The 17,547-nt window shown below is 42.6% G+C and overlaps 1 pseudogene; it reads right to left on the bottom strand.

Annotated features, from left to right (window-relative positions):
* Positions 1-4,375: 4,375 nt before the first annotated feature.
* On the bottom strand, positions 4,376-5,338 carry LOC148928620 (malonyl-coenzyme:anthocyanin 5-O-glucoside-6'''-O-malonyltransferase-like; annotated as a pseudogene).
* Between the last annotated feature and the right edge of the window lie 12,209 nt (positions 5,339-17,547).

Below are 17,547 nucleotides of genomic sequence, written 5' to 3'. Positions count from 1 at the left end.
AAGCTATAATGGAGAAAACAGATGGGATTATGGAACACTCTACCAAGAGGATTGATAAAGTTGAGACGGCGGTAGTGGAGGTCACCACAAGATTGGGGGCTTTAGAGCATCAAGTGAGTCAAATTACTCAAGCCGTTGGACAAATACATCAACCGGAGCAATTTCCAAGCACTATAATTGCAAATCCTAAAGATTGCAAGGCAATCTACTTGAGGAGTGAGATAAGTTATGAGAGCCCTCCTATGCCCGAAGTGGAAACTAAGGAAGTACCCGAAGAAGAGAAAGAAGAAGAGGAAATAGAGGTGGAGTCACCTAACATGCCATCCGAGGATCAACCCGAGACAACTATACCTCCCAAGCCCATGGAAGTCAAAATTCCTTTTCCTCAAGTGGTGCAAAAGAAGAAATTAGATGAGAAGTTTGCAAAGTTTCTTGAGATCTTCAAGAGGGTGCACCTCAATATACCTCTCATTGAGGTACTCCAACAAATGTTCGGCTATCTCAAATTCTTGAAGGAGATTATGTCAAAGAAGAAGAAGTTGGTTGATTATGAAACTGTGAGCTTGACCGAGAATTGTAGTGCAATTATCCAACAAAAGATGCCGGCAAAGATGAAGGATCTGGGAAGCTTCAACATCTCTTGTGTGATCGGGAATGATAGGCAAACCAAGGCCTTGTGTGATTTGGGGGCAAGCATAAATCTTATGCCCTTAAGCTTCTTCTGGAAGTTAAAGTTTGGTGTTTTGAAGCCGACCACCATCACTCTTCAAATGGCGGATAAGTCCGTCAAGTTCCCCAATTGAATTCTTGAAAATGTCTTAGTAAGGGTGAATGATTTTATCTTCCCCGTAGACTTTGTAGTCTTGGACATGAAGGAGGATCCTAATGTTCCTCTCATTCTTGGAAGGCCATTCCTTGCAACCGGGAAAGCTTTAATTGATGTCACCAAGGGAGAACTCACCCTTAGGCATGGAAACAAGACGGCTATCCTCTCTATGTTAGACAAGATGAAACGCCATGAAATGGAAGAATCCAAGAGAGTAGAAGAGGTGCCTTTGGAAATTGAAGAGTGCAAGGTGATACAAGTGTCTAAGGATGTTGAAGTTGATAAGCCCTTGGAGGAGATCTTGGTCCCTAATTGGTTCTTTGAGCTTGAGAATGAAACAAGTTTAGGGGAGCAAAAGGAGGTGCCAAAATGGGAAAATGGTGAATCTCATGGAGTTGACCTTGGAGAAAATGACAAGCCTATTTAGTGGAAAAAGCGGCTAAACAAGCTCTATTTGGCCGCAAAAGCTAGGACGGGCCCCAATGAGGTGATCCAAGTGAGCTTGGACCATTAAGTGAAAGCTTGAAGACCGTCGGGCAAACGACGTTAAACAATTGTGCTATGGGGGAACCCCTAGTAGGTACAATTTTATGTAAGTCAATATGTTTTTCTCTCATTTTTAGGAGTTTTCTTAGTGTTTGTTTTGGTGAATCGTTTTAAGTGTGTTTAATGCCCCAATTACTTTCAAGTTGGGTATATTTTTGTTTTGTAGTTGTTGGAACAGGAAAATAGGAATGAAACAGTCAAAAAACCGAACACGGGAAAAATCCCAAGCATGTCATATGTTTCTAGAACTTGCCAAAATGACCTTGTGAGAATTAAGCCTATACTATCATGTAAAGTGTGTTTAATCTCAAGCATGTCATATGTTTCTAGAACTTGCTCGCGATCTCCTTGAGTCTACATAGTGGCTATATGGATAAGGGAGGATGTTAGACCATTTTTATTAGCCAAATTCTATTTTTACCCGTTAAGTTAATAATCCTTGTTAGCCCACTTTGAGCCTATAAACATTTTCTTTGACAAACCGAGGGGTTGGAATTTTCATTTCAAATTGCCTAAAGTAACATGTAATTTTCATTTCAAATTGCCTAAAGTAAATCGCATGGTGCCTTTTGTGCAAAAATTTTCGAAAATCTTGGTGATATGGCTAAGTAACATGTAATTTTCATTTCAAATTGTCTAAAGTAAATCACATGGTGCCTTGTCTTTTTGCCAAAATGACCTTGTGAGAATTAAGCCTATACTATCACTAAATGTGTGTTTTATCTCAAGCATGTCATATGTTTCTAGAACTTGCTCGCGATCTCCTTGAGTCTACATAGTGGCTATATGGATAAGGGAGGATGTTAGGCCATTTTTATTAGCCAAATCCTATTTTTACCCGTTATGTTAATAATCCTTGTTAGCCCACTTTGAGCCTATAAACCTTTTATTTGACAAACCGAGGGGTTGGAATTTTCATGTGGTACTTTTGAAAAATCAAAGAGAAATGTGGAAGTAGTGTTGGCAAATGAAAACAAGTTTTTTGAGTTAGAAAAGAAAAAGAAAGAAAAAAGAAAAAAAATAGTGATGATACCGTGCAAAGCATGGAGAAAAAGAAAAAAAAGGGAAAAAGAAAAGAAAAGAAAAATGGAAAAATAGTGAGCAATTGACATTTGGTGAAAAAGGGTGCCTTGAAGATTGGAAAAGACAAAACTGGAATGTTGATAGGTGAGAAGAGTCTAAGCAAAGCCTATAACTAGCTAAGATTAGGGAAGAAAGTTGGTGAAGTTGAATATGTCATATCTTGGGGATTAAAGTCACTTTGGCCAAAAATTACCCTACCTATCCAAAGAGCCTACATTACAACCTATAGAAAAGACCTTTCGGACCTTAGATCTTTAGTCACACCGTAGTAGATGAGAGTGTAGATTTCGAGCAAGCATATGGTAAACTATGCATGATTTGATGATTTGAGAGTTCTGTCATGAGCTTATACACTTTGAGAGTGAGTGAAATTTCTAAAATGCACATTGCATTTTCTCCTTGTGGGGGCAAATTGGCAAGATTGATTACATGATAGTAACTTGAAGCTATATTTCATAATACTTTACATGCATACGAGGCCATTGATACTTGTTGTTTATTTTATTTCTACTGAGGCAATGATGACACTCCGCATCCTTACATGAGTTTGTTTTCTTATTTTCTTCTTCTTGTTCGAGGACAAACAAGTGTTTAAGTTTGGGGGAGTTGACAAACTCATAGTTTAGGATGGTTTTAGAGGTATTTAACCCATGTTTTTGTTGAATTAAGGTGTTTATAATAGGTTTTCACTCATATAGTCTTTGATTTGATGAAATTATGAGTTTGTTGGGATTTTGAAGTAAAAACAGGTTAAAACGGAAAAAAAAAGGAGCAAATGGATGATTCCAGGGACTTCGCCCGATCGGGCGTTTTGAAGCGCAGTGAATTCCAGAGAGAAAACCCGTTCAGGCTTTTCGCATCCGACAAACAGCCCGATCGGGCGTTTTGGGTTGGCATCGCGATACTCCCGGATTGCCTGATCGGGCGTTCCTCATAGTGCCAATCGCCCGATCGGGTGTTTTACGCAGATACACATTTTTGCCCTTTTTCACTTCGAGTATAAAAGGGTTCTCACTTATTTTCGAACCCTAACTTCCCCCACTGCAAAATAGAGAGAGAAATCGAGAGATTCCAGAGGATTGAAGGCAAGGAGGCTTCCATCTTCAAGAGATTGAAGAAGAAAGATTCTCCCCAACATCAAGTCCACCTTAGGGAGTTCTATTTTCCACTTCTACTATGTTTTCCTTTGATGTTCATGTATTTACTTTTGTTTTAGCTTCCATTATGAGTGGCTAAGTCTTTATTAGGGATATTGGTGAAGTTTGTATAGAATTCATGGGTTAAACCTTGATTTATGCTTATCTATCTCTTTGTGGTGGTTTTGTTGGTTATTGGGCTTTTTCATTGTCTAATTGCTTAGCTACCAATTGGATATGTCTTGTTCTAATTATTGTCATTGAGAGATGCTTAATTAGATTGTCAAATAATCAACAACTTCGTGCGTTTAATGTTATCGAGAGATGCATAGCTAGAAAGAGGGCTTGGGTCCATAGGTTTTCGGAGTCGGTCTTGAAGTGTAAGAAGGAGACTCCGACATTAGAGGCCGATCAACGCGTTAGATGCACCCGAGAGGGGGTCTAACCAATTAACTCGACCTTCCAAGCCACCCGTGAGACCCAATAGATGAGCATGATCTCTAGGTGAACACCCGTGATCCATACCAACGGATCCATATCCCTACCTTCCCAAATTTGTGTGAAAACTACCTTTCATTTGCTTACTTTACTAATTTGCTCTTATTTGCTTTCTTGTTCTTTGATCTTAGTTAAGAAAAATCAAAAACCCCTTCTATTAGTCTAGATAGTGTTCAAAGTTGCATCTTAGTACTCAAGCCGGCATTTAGTCTTCGAGGATCTATAATTTCAACCTTCCACGTGCTACATACCCCATACACTTGTGGGTGACATATTGATTGCAAATTTACGCATTCGGCCGCCCCCTTCCATCCGAGGGAAAAACTAGCACCTCGGTCCCATCCTCGTCTGTCGCCTCCCCGGCGGCGGCTGCGGATTTCACCACAGTACTCCACATGTACGCCACCGTGACGGCGAAAGTACAGATGTTAACTAGGCCGGGCTTTTTCGACATAACAATATCCTTGAGTTTTTTAATATCAGACTGATGGAGTGTGAACACGGCCCGACTCTTTTAGTAGGCACATGCGAGCTTGATTGAGTCAGCGGAATATTCCTCATAGTGCTCCATAAATTGTCGCTTACGCCCTTGATATCTCCAAATACGGATCTATCAAAAAGCGGCGGCGATGAGCAATCATTGATTCGTCTCGGCCCAGACCGAGACGAATCGGAACACGGACCTTGCCTCGCCGAGGTAGTGATGATTGCCTACCCCGATGCAGATGTCGTGGCCGGGGAAGAGGGTGGCCTGGAGAGCGTTGAGAGGGGAAATTTTGTAATTTTCCTCCTCGGTTATCGGGGGCATTGCGGGGAGGAATTCGTAGAACTGATTGGAGTCTCGAGCGTGGCATCCGGTGTCTTCGTTGAAGTCACGGTGGGAGACGGCGATCGTGAGCCGGGCGGTGTCACCGGAGAGGTAGCGGATGAAGGGGCAGGATTTTTCGGTGTCGAGAGGGTAGAGGAGGTTTCCGGCGATGGGAAAATAGTGTTTGAGGGTGAGAGAGAGGGAGTGTTTGAGGTTTGGAACGATGGTGGTGGAGAATTCGGCCTCTGTGAAGGGATGGTTGTAGAAGATGAGGCGGCAGATGGGGTGAAAAAGTTTTGTTGAATTATTGGGCTTGCTATTCACTATTCGGTGGTATTTTATCTCAATATATAAAATTTAGGAGTATCATTATGTTTGGTCACAATCTTTGATCAGAAAATTAATGTCATGATGATAAGATTTACTTCCTCTGTCCCTCATCTTATGATGACCCTCCTTTCTTAGGTGGTATAAGATTTATATAAGATTTATATGACTTTATTTTGTGTGTAAAGTGGAGAAAATAAAGTAAGAGAGAGAATAAAATAGAAATAAATGCATCTTGGTTGGGACAATAGAGAGAGTAACACTTTTATTAACTTTTACTTTATTCTCTTTTTTATCTTTCCTTCTTTTTCATCTTTCATACTTTATTCTCTCTACTTAACTCAATAAATATCATTTTTCTTAAATTGCGTAAACAAATTCATTAATTATGACAGAGGGAGTATAATTCAGGGCTTGTTCACCTTCCTTTGTATGGGATGCCAAGATACACAACCTAATGTGGTATGAGGGTGCGATTCCATATATTTCATTATGAATTCTTTCCTTCAGTGAGGCAGAAATTAGGCAAGTTTGCAGGTTTGTGCATATACTCCCTCTATCTTAGTGTAAGTGACAAATTTCATTTTAGTATGTGTTTTGTGAAAATTATAATAAAATGAGAGGAGTAGTTTCATAAATGACCTCGTCCAATTTGAAAAATGGGGAGGGTGGGGGGCTCAGAATTTGTGGGGAGTAAAAAATGGTAAGGGTAGTTCCATAAACTTCATTACATTTCGTGATCAATTTCTTAATGCTATTTTATAAACCTTCTTTAGTGGAAACAATGAATGCTGCCATTTACAACACTCAACAATGCGGGCCCTCATATATTTCAAGGACTAAGAGCATCACCAACGCGGAGAGGACGGGCCGCAATTCGCAAGTCCCGGCCCGGGCCATTCGTTAGACAGAAGAGAGCCACGACATGGGACAGTCCCGGTGCCGCAGTTGCATCCCGGGGCCGCTCCCGGGGTCCAGCCCGGCACAGGGTTAGCCGTGCCCGTAACGCAGATCGCAAGTCCCGGACCGGTGTTGGATGTCTTCAGGGCAGGCCGCAGGTACCCTATTTTTTATTTTTTTGCTGTTGGGATTTAAATCCTTGAATAAATGGAAGAAGAAATGGAGAGGAAGAAGAGGGAGAGAGAGAGAAGCGTCACTTTTAGTGTTGGGAATTGGGAGTATAAATTATGATTATAATTTTATATTGGAAAGTGGGAAGGGGAGTATAATTATAATTTTATATTAGGAATTGGGGAGTGATAAAATTAAAATTGAAATTTATAATTTGTAGTTTATAATTTTCTCTGATCAATATTTTTTAATGTCTAGATTATAATTTATAATTTTTTAATTAAAAATAATATTTTCATATTATAATTGCTCAACATTTTCAATTTTTACAAGTAAAATAGGTTAGAGTTATGAATAGTGTAATTTAATAGTTGTGGCCTGGGATGGGGCCTGTAGGGTTAGAGGAGTTGTGGCCTGGGACTCAAAGTTAGGGGAATGATGACGTGGAGGGGACTTGGGGCCCAGATGTCGAACACTTCACAAACAATCACTGGGAATTGCGGAATTTCATCTATTGTGGAGATCCCACCGGTCAGTTGGCAACGGTCACAGCCTTTGCAGAACTCGTATGCATCCCTGTTTAGAGTCGGCCAATAGAATCCGCTATCCAGCACCTTCCTTGCAGTTTTCCTTGGTCCGAAGTGCCCTCTACATGCCAAAGAGTGACAATGTATTAGTGCATCCCGTTGCTCCCAGTCAGGAACACATCTCATTATAACTTGGTCGGCCCCTGCCTTCCACAAGTATGGATCGTCCCAGAAATAATACTTCGCTTCACTCTTGATCTTCATCCTCTGAGCCCTCGTCACGTTTGGCACCATTGGGAACTCTCCCGTCACTAGATAGTGTGCCAAGTCCGCAAACCAGGGTTCCTGACCTATCTTCTCCTTCCCTTTGGTTGTCATATCCTGACCCGTAAGCTTCATTATTTCTTCCCAATCGATCTTCCTTGCGGAGAAAATCACCTCACATAAATATTCTTCTGGGGATCGATCATGCACATCTTCACTGTTCCCTTCTTGCACTATTCTGCTCAAATGGTCCGCTACCTTGTTTTCGACTCCCTTCTTGTCTTCTACTTCCCAATCAAATTCTTGCAATAGAAGTACCCATCCGATCAGTCGGGGTTTTGACTCTTTCTTTGCAATGAGATACTTAATGGTTGCATGGTCAATATAGACGATGACCTTGGATCCTAATAGGTACTGCTTGAACTTCTCGAAAGAATACACAACAGCCAACATTTCTTTCTCGGTGGTGTCATAATTTCGGTGTGCTTGATTTAAGGTTTTGGAGGCATAGAATATCACGTACCTTTTCCCATCGATCTTCTGACCCAGTACGGCTCCCATGGCATAGTCACTAGTATCGCACATCACCTCAAAGGGGTGATCCCAGTTAGGAGCTTGGATAATTCGTGCAGATATTAACTTTTCCTTGAGGAGGTTAAAGGCAGCCTTGCAATGCTCGTTGAAAACGAACTCCACCTCATTCTGGAGAAGTCTGGTAAGAGGTTTGGCGATCTTAGTGAAGTCCTTGATAAATCTCTGATAAAAACCAACGTGCCCCAGAAAACCTCTTATCCCCTTCTGGTCAGTAGGAAAAGGCAACTTAGATATGACGTTTACCTTGGCTTGGTCCACCTGGATTCCTCTTTCTGACACTACGTGTCCTAAGACAATCCCTTCTGTAACCATAAAATGGCATTTCTCGAAATTCAAAACCAGACTCTTTGCCTGGTACCTCTCTAGTACGACACCCAAATGTTGCAAGCACGAGTTGAGAGAGTCTCCGTAGACCGTGAAATCATCCATGAAGATCTCTATGCAATTGATACGCTCGGATTTTGCACTGTTTTAAGGCCATTATTTGGTCCATTTTTTATGTCAAAGTCACTCTACACGTCCATTATTTGCATATTTTGTCTATTTTGGTATTTTGACGTGTTTTGTGAGAAATGTGCATAATTGAGCCGAAAAAGGGAGCCAAACGCCAAGTTTGGGAATCTGGAGTCAGACGGCGACCGGCGACCGCCGCGGATGTGTGCGGCGACCGCCGGCGCCCGGCGGGCAGATCAATGCAGCGGTCCACCTCGGAAAATATGCTTGGAAGAGAAGTCTCGTCCGGCAACTGCCGGAAGATGTGCGGCGGTCCGCCGCCGAGAGAACAGACTCTCTGGACTCCAACGCGGCGACCGCCGGCCAAGGTGCGGCGGCCCGCCGGAGAAAGGCGGCGAATCCGAAAAGCCCTAGATTTGCGCCCAGTTTTACCATATTTTGGAGATTTTTTTCCTTCTACAATAAGGCATGGCTTTTCCCTATAAATAAGGCATCAAGCTTCATCAAAAAGAGAGAACTTCTACTTGCAAAAGTATTTCATAGAGATCAAGACCTAGAGTACTTCATTGGTGCAAGGAGTTGGAGAAGGATTTCAAGAACATCATGAACGACAAGGATTCAACCCACGGGTTTTATTTGCTTTAGTTTTATGTTCAAATTGTCTTCCATTCAATCTATGTTTTTAGCTTATTCAATTATGTGTAACTAAACTCATAGTATTCTAGGGATGTGTTAGTAACGACTTTGGTTATACAAATTCCTTTTTCTATTTAATATCCGTTTTGTTTTTACTTTGTTTCTTCCCTAAGTAGTTTTGATGCTGCATGATTGAGTGACACAATCATGTATGATTTAATATAACTTGCTTCATAACCGTGACAGAGTTTTAGCGAATTAGATTCACTTAGTTGACACTACAGTTAGCTTCCCTTAAAACGGCACTGTTAATTGAGAGTGAGGACTTTTCAAGGGTCTTAGGAGCTTTTTGGAGTTACGTGTTAGGATTGACAACCCTAATCTTGTAATCAACATTTGTATCGCATGAGCATAAGCTAGGTGACTCGTCCTTTCAAAGTATAAACTGTGCTAGGATATTGTAGTTGGAATTTTGTATAACCATAACTGTGAACACACATCCCTAGGATTCCCTTATCTCTATTGTCTTCCTCTTGATTTATCTGCTTTTAGTTGATCTATGCTTTCTATTGTTTTTAGTTTTTCAAAAGTTTTCAAAACCCAATTGTTTTTTGATAAGGCTAATTTCATGCATCGGTTATATGGTGAAAAGCACTATATTTTACTGGGTCTAACACAGTTTTTAAGCCAGGTGTGTGACAGAATCGCTAGATCCAGGAGAAGCTGGAGGAAACGGACTAGCGAAGGAATGAAGGAAAAGTGAGCAGAATTGAAGGAAAAGGAGGCTAGAAGAAGGGAGTCAATAGCTGAGGGCAACAAAGACTATCTATACCTCGCTGGGCCCCACTTCAACGCCTATAAATAAAGGAGCATGCAACACACAATAGAGATACGATTTTATTCCGCTCTTAGCTCACACACAACACACACACTTGGTAAATGGAAGTTCTGGGGTAGTTTAGGGTTTTAAGGGGTCTCATCTTCAGAGGAAGTCCGTCGTAACCAGTCCGCGTGAGGGCGAAGATACAATCTATTCACTTTCGGTTCTTTTGCACTTTATTTCGTTCGAACTTCACTTTTGGAAGTCGATTTGGTTGTTGATGTTACTGATTATCTATGCATTCCTTTAGTTTCTGTTATATTTGTGTTATCTCGTGTTGATCTACGTTGATCCTGTTGTTTGAAGTTTTATTTCGGCAAGTTGCATGTTAATCTCTGTTTTTGTCACTTTGGTGCTTGATCTGGGGAATTTGGCGGTAGATCTGTGGTGTTGTTGTTGATCGGAGGTTGTTTGTTGAATCTGAAGTTATGGAATGTTTTTGGCTGGAGTTTGTGTCGGATGCTTGGATCCGGAGTGGATTTAGCATTCGAGGTTGGATCTGAACAGGGGATTCAAGTTGTGCATGGATTTTTGAGTTTTATGTTTACCTTCTATTTTACTTCGTCTAATAGCCGTAGATCTGTTTAGTTCTTAATTGCTCTTCGTTAAATCGCTAAAATCCGGTCTGCTCTATTTTCCGATTACGTTTTCATACCTGTTTCTTCTAAGTTTTTGTGAAATTTGATTTGAAGAAGATGATGTCGCTGTTAGTTAGTTGTTTTCCCAGCTTTTCGTCCGTACTTGCTTTTTTCAGTCATAGTCCCCACCGTCAGTTTATTTCCTAGGTCTAGGTAGTTTAGAACAGTTTCTTAGATCTAGTGATGTCTCGATTCCAGTTTACATGCGCGATTTCTGTTTTGCCTAGATCTAGTTGTTAGCGTAGCAGATTTCAATTCCAAAGTTTAGTCTAATTTCCTCAACCCAAAAAAATGCGTGGCAGCAGCCAACCCAAAAATAATTTCCAAATCCTTGAGCATTTTCGTTACGCATCCATCTCTGTGGGATCGATCCCTACTTCCCTGTGATAAGTTTTAGTATACGTGGTTGAGGGTTTTTGAAGAATTATTTTGTGTGTCCGACGACCGAGATTTTCCAACGACCAGTGAGCTCCTAGATCCTGTGATCTAGTAGATTTGCTAGACCTAGGAAACTTGTTATTCTTTTCTGTGCACACAGTCTAAGCGAAAAATCGGTATCTTCAAATGGCGCCATTGCCGGGGATGGATGGCGTTTATTATTATTGCGTTGGAGGATTTGGTGTAAATAATTTAATTTCTGTTATTTTGTTCTCCTTCACAATTTATGAACACGGGCTTCCAAGCTGGAAGTTGGGCTAGTTCATCTGGGTCAGGGAGCGGCCGATACAAGTGGCAAGTCAAGGAGTTTACGTCCACTATCACCACCAGATCAGGTTTGAGGACAGTGGACCCATTTTTGTTCGAATTAGAAAGTGAAAAGGAGTCGAATTCGTCAGGAGAAGAAGACCCGAAGTCGTCAACAGAAACAGAGCGTTCCGAGACTGAGGAGGAGGAAGAACCAAATATGGCTCATTTAGTAGATCCCGATACGGAGATAGGGTCACTTACCGCACATCTCGACGGTGAACCAGCCCATGCCATAGTCTCAAACCCGTGTCAGAGGTCTATTGATATCAAGACAAATGTGCTCGGAGTTTTGCCCACATTCTCTGGACGAAGGAACGAATGTCCTTACAAATTCTTGAACGAGTTCAGCAAGCTGTGCAGCATTCAAAAACGCCCCAACGAGGCGACTGAGGAGGACTACCGTTTACGTGCAGTTCCGTTTGCCCTCAAAGGGGAGGCTAATACTTGGCTGCTAAGGCTTCCACCAGACTCGATTAACACATAGAAAGATTTCAAGCTGGAGTTCTTGGATTATTTTTTCCCTTCCAACAAGACGAATGCGTTGAAGAAGGAGATTCAGGAGTGCAAGCAGGAATATGATGAGTCTCTGAGTTCTTATTGGTCCTGGTTCAAGGGACTGTTGGATGCTTGTCCAAACCACAGGATGATTGAAGCGGAGACTTACTATCTATTTTACGAAGGAGCAAACCCTGAGTCAAAGGAATTGATGAATTCCTCGAGCGGGGGAAATTTTGCCAAGAATAAAGCAAGTGAAGCCAGAGAGACTTTGGGAAGGCTGATTGAGGCGAAGAAGGCCTATGATAACCCGCGAAGCATATTGAGGAGGGGGTCAGCCAATGCAGTAACGGAATAGGATGACAAGAAGGTGGAAGACAGGATAGATAAATTGGAGAAAGCATTGCTGAACGCAATTGAGAAATACAACCCTCATGCTCCAGCAGAAAATGAGAAACCCCCTGGTCCAGAGGAAAGACAACTTCAGCCTTATTACAGTCAGCCCTGTGAAGGGGAATGCCAAGCTCAAGCAAATTCGATGGGTAGCTGGAATCCAGATGGAAGTTGGAACCAGGGAAGACAGAGGGATGCCCCATGGAGGACTCACCTCAATTTTAGATGGACTGACCATGATCAAGGTCAGCCACCCCCACTGCAGCTCACGAATTATGCACACCCTCCAGAGAGGCAGTCCAACTGGTCAGGAAAAAGTCAAGAGGGGCAATTGCAACTGGGATACAGGAATCAAGACCATACCAATTGGGGAAATAGGAATCAGAACAACCCAGGAAGCTCTTATGTGCCACCTCACCAGAGAAATAACCAGGGGAACTATCAGAATTCCCAACCGAATCATCAAGAGAATCAAGGGTCTAGCAATCAGTACAACAACCATCAAGGAAATCAAGGGAACTATCAGCAGAACCAAGGTCAAGGATCGAATTTTAATCAATTCAACTCCAGGCCACAAAGGAGTTTGGATGACATGGTCCACGACCTGGTGAATTCACAGCAGTTCATGCAGAATAACTTGCATTCCAACAACGACGTGGTGCACAAGTTGCAAGACGCTCAGACGGAACATAAAGCCGACATGGATATGATGGCGAAGCAACTGTCCCAGATTGCAGTTTCTTTGAATGAGATAAGGGGAAATGAAGGGAAACTTCCTGCCACAGTCAAACCACCGGACCGAGCGAACATTAGTCAAATCACCTTGAGATCCGGGAGAGTCTATGAAGGACCGACCCTGGAGATTGACGAGGAGGTACCCATACAAGCTAGTAAAGGGAAAGAAGGTCAAGTGTTCCAAGGGGATAGCCCTAGACCCAGAGAAGTCCTTGTTCAGGATGACCTCCAGAAGGGAGATTTAGGGGGATCTCTGCCTCGACCAAGTGATCCATTTTTCCTAGATCCAGAACCTGAGGTAGTAAGCAAGGAAGGAAGTAGGGAAGTTGGTGAAACCCAGGCTGGGAGTTCCACAAATGCAATGAAGCAAGCAAAACCATTTCCATACCGGGGGGAAGCAAAGAAAAAGAAGGATGATTCAGAGGATCTCATGGAGATTTTTAGCAAACTGGAAATCAACCTGCCATTCTTGCAAGCCCTAAAAATGCCTGCTTTCAGCAAGTTCATCAAGGAATTCATTGCAGGGAAGACCAAACCAGACGGGAAGATTGTGATCGGGGAGAATGTGTCTGATGTGATACAAAAGAGAAGGATGCCCTCGAAATGCACAGACCCAGGTATGTTCACATTACCCATTTATCTAGGGGACATCAAGGTCGAGCATGCTATGTGTGATCTAGGGGCATCTATCAACGTTTTACCGCTTTCGATCTACAAGAAATTGACAGGGGTAAGGATGGTCGCTACCAAAGTGGTAATCCAGTTAGCAAATAGAACTTGCATTTGTCCTGAAGGTGTGTTGGAAAATGTCATAGTTAAAGTGCATGATTTTCTAATCCTGCTGATTTCTATGTGATCAAGATGAATGATAATGAGTCTGCTGAGTCTAGTGGCGTACTTTTAGGGAGACCATTTTTGCGTACTGCTAAGACCATTATCGATGTCTTCGATGGAAAAATTAGTTTAGATTATAATGGGGAAAAATATACATTTAGCATAGATGAGGGGATGAAAAGGCCATTAGATGTTGATAATCTGTATGCTATTGATGTTATTAACCCCCTAGTCCAAGAATATCTTGAGACGGAATTGATACAGGAACAAATTGACAACTCGGAGTTGAGCCATTTAATTGACAGAGAAGTTGAAGGGTGGTGTGCAACAATGAACACAACGGAGTTAACAGATGAGGAACTCACAGAGGCCATCATGGAGTTTTGCAGAGATCCTGAGTCAGCTAGATCAAGGGGATCGGCTCACGTGGCTAGTCTGGAGAATTCTCCTGGGTCTGGGAAGGAGGCAATACCGGATATTGCAGAAAAAAATCCCTTGCCCCAGGAGACGAATGAAACAAAGAAGGAACTGAAGACACTTCCACCAGGCCTCAAGTATGCTTACTTGGAAGAAAATGAGGCATTCCTAGTAATAGTCAACAGCGGCCTGACCAAGGAACAGGAGAAGGAATTGTTGGAAGCCATCAGACGAAACAAGAAAGCAATAGGGTGGACTTTATCAGATTTAGTAGGAATCAGCCCTGATCTTTGTATGCACCACATCCTTCTAGAAGAAGGTGCAAAGGCTCATCGAGATGCACAACGGAAACTGAATCCGAACATGCGAGAGGAAGTTCTGAAGGAGGTGTTAAAATTGCTTGCTCTAGGGATCATCTACTCCATTCCGGACAGCGAGTGGGTCAGTCCTGTCCATATGGTGCCTAAAAAGTCTGGAATACAGGTGGTCACGAATGAAAAGAACGAGTTGGTGCCCACTAGGCTGGTGACGGGGTGGAGGATGTGCATCGACTACAGGAAATTGAACGAGGCCACAAAAAAGGATCATTTCCCACTACCTTTCATTGATCAGATGTTAGAAGGATTGGCTGACAAACAGTAATTTGGTTTCCTTGATGGATACAGTGGCTATTTCCAGATCTACTTTAACCCAGAGGACCAAGGGAAAACCACATTCACGTGCCCCTTTGGTACATATGCATACCGAAGAATGCCGTTTGGATTGTGTAATGCACCAGGAACGTTCCAGCGGTGTATGATGAGCATTTTTTCGGATCTGCTGGAAGTATGCATTGAGATATTCATGGACGATTTTACCGTATACGGAAACTCATTCGATACTTGTTTGGCCAGCCTTGATCTAGTGCTAAAGAGATGCCAAGAAAAACATTTAGGGTTGAATTTCGAAAAATGCCACTTCATGGTGACAGAAGGCATTGTCCTGGGTCACGTGGTTTCTGTGAGAGGAATACAAGTAGACAAAGCAAAGGTAGATGTGGTATCAAAGTTACCATACCCCACGAACCAAAAAGAGGTTAGAGGCTTCCTAGGTCACGCAGGTTTTTATAGGAGGTTTATCAAGGATTTCGCGAAAATCGCGCAACCGCTCACTCATTTGTTGCACAACGAGGTGGAATTCGTCTTTGACGAAGGGTGCAAGAAGGCATTTCAGTTGCTCAAAGACAGACTCGTGTCAGCACCAATTATCAGGGCGCCAGACTAGAATCACCCTTTCGAGATAATGTGCGACGCGAGTGATTTCGCTGTGGGAGCTGCCCTGGGACAGAAGATCGACGGAAAAAGTTATGTGATCTTCTATGCTTCTAAAACTCTGAATCAGGCTCAGAAGAATTATGACACCACGGAGAAGGAAATGTTGGCTGTCGTATACTCGTTTGAAAAATTCCGACCCTACCTTCTTGGGTCGAGGGTTATAGTCTTCACAGATCACGCAGCAATAAAGTACTTACTGGCTAAGAAAGAGTCTAAGCCGAGGTTGATCCGTTGGGTGTTGCTCTTGCAGGAGTTTGATTGGGAAGTGAGAGACAAAAGAGGAACGGAGAATAGAGTAGCCGATCACTTGAGCAGAATATATCAAGGGGAAACAGAAGAGGCCATACCCGATGCTTTCCCTGAAGAGCATTTGTATTTTCTGGAGAAATTCCCTAGACCAATTAGCTGGGAAGCAGTTTTGGCTTTAACCGGTCTAGGAGAATCCGATAAAGGGAAGCGCACACTTAACGCAGAACCGTGGTTTGCTGACTTAGCCAACTACTTGGTCACGGGAGAGGTGCCAAGTTCAGACGAAGTTTCCCGGGCCCAGAAGATGAAAATTAAAAGTGAAGCCAAATATTACTTTTGGGACGATCCTTACCTGGGAAGATGTGTTCAGATCAAGTGATTAGGCGCTGCATTCCCGAATGGGAACAAAGAGATGTGCTAATTCATTGCCACACTTTGGCATGTGGAGGTCACTTTGGACCAAGGAAGACAGCAAGGAAGGTTCTAGACAACAGTTTTTATTGGCCGACACTCAATAAAGATGCCTTTGAATTTTGTCAGTGTTGCGAGAGATGCCAACAGACAGGGGGAATTTCAAGGAGGGACGAGATGCCTCAGGTCCCGGTGATTGTGTGCGAAATTTTCGACGTATGGGGGATGGACTTCATGGGACCATTTCCATCATCCTGTGGGAACACTTATATATTGGTTGCAGTAGACTATATGTCTAAGTGGATAGAAGCTAGGGCCACCACAACATGCGAATCAAAGAAGGTGGGAAAATTTCTGAAGACCAATATTTTCAACAGATATGGAGTTCCTAGAGCCATCGTCTCAGATCAAGGAACACATTTCTGTAATCGCACCATCGAGGCCCTGATGAAGAAATATGGTGTTCACCATAGAGTGTCGAAGCGGAGATTTCTAATCGCGAGATCAAGGTGATATTGGAGAAGACAGTTAATCCGTCAAGAAATGAGTGGAGCAAGAGGCTCGGTGACGCATTGTGGGCTTACATAACTGCTTTTAAGACGCCTATTGGAATGTCGCCTTACAGGCTTGTGTTTGGCAAGATGTGCCACTTACTTGTGGGTATTGAGCACAAGGCGTACTGGGCAGTGAAAGAGTTGAACATGAAGCCTTCGGCTTGTGAAGAGGAAAGGAAATTACAGTTACAAGAACTGGACGAACTGAGGCTGGAGTCGTATGAGTCTGCCATGTGGTACAAGGAAAGGACGAAGTTGTGGCATGACAAAAATCTCCGGGTCAAGGAACTCCATGTGGGACAGAAGGTGCTCCTTTTCCAATCCCGGCTCAAGCTGATGCCAGGGAAGTTGAAGTCAAAGTGGATCGGTCCATATACCATCGTCGGCCTCCGCACAAACGGAGCAGTGGAAATCCAGGGAAGTGCCTCTAACTCGGTCCCTTTTCTTGTTAATGGTCATAAAGTGAAAGTCCAGGGATAATTCTGAGCTGTGTGTAGTGGAGGAAGTTCCACTACGTGCACTCTCTACTATCGCCTAGACAGACTAGGAGGTATTCTCGATGAATTCCTGGGTCAGGTAAATGGGTTGACATTTTTGAAAAATATGTACTGAACCAGGGAATCTCGGGGATACTCAAAAGGAATGTTTAAATAGTTTAACTGCTTTTTAAACTAAGAAAATCCAAAAAAAATGTATATGTAATTTAAATCTCCCAAAAATATTTCTGAAGCACCAGACTCTGAAGGGAACCGATGCCTTATATTCTAACCTTGACTTAGGAGGGGTGCCTTCATTATTTATTTTTTATATATGGTCATGGTCAGGGAAGTCTGCTAGGGAAGGAGAGCCTGGAGGAAGAGGTCAAAGAGGGATGGAGATAATTTGAATTTCAAAATCTGGCCGATATTTATGGGAGTTGTACGGTTGCTTACATCATGCCTGCAACCACACCATCTTTTCATCAGAAAAGGCAACCGTCGCTTCTCTCTCCAATAATCCCAATCGATGAAAAACCGAATTTACTCTCCCTTCTCTCTACTTTTGTTCTTTCTCTAGAACACAAACCCTAACCAAATTCGACCAAGTTTCTTTCTAATTTCAGATCTACAGTA

Source organism: Salvia hispanica, chromosome 4 (assembly GCF_029641045.1).
Source record: "Salvia hispanica isolate PSC_SH4W2 chromosome 4, Shi_PSC_v1, whole genome shotgun sequence".
Classification (NCBI taxonomy): domain Eukaryota; kingdom Viridiplantae; phylum Streptophyta; class Magnoliopsida; order Lamiales; family Lamiaceae; genus Salvia; species Salvia hispanica.
The sequence above is the reverse complement of the archived record's forward strand: the minus strand, read 5'-3'. Positions and strand labels throughout refer to the sequence as shown.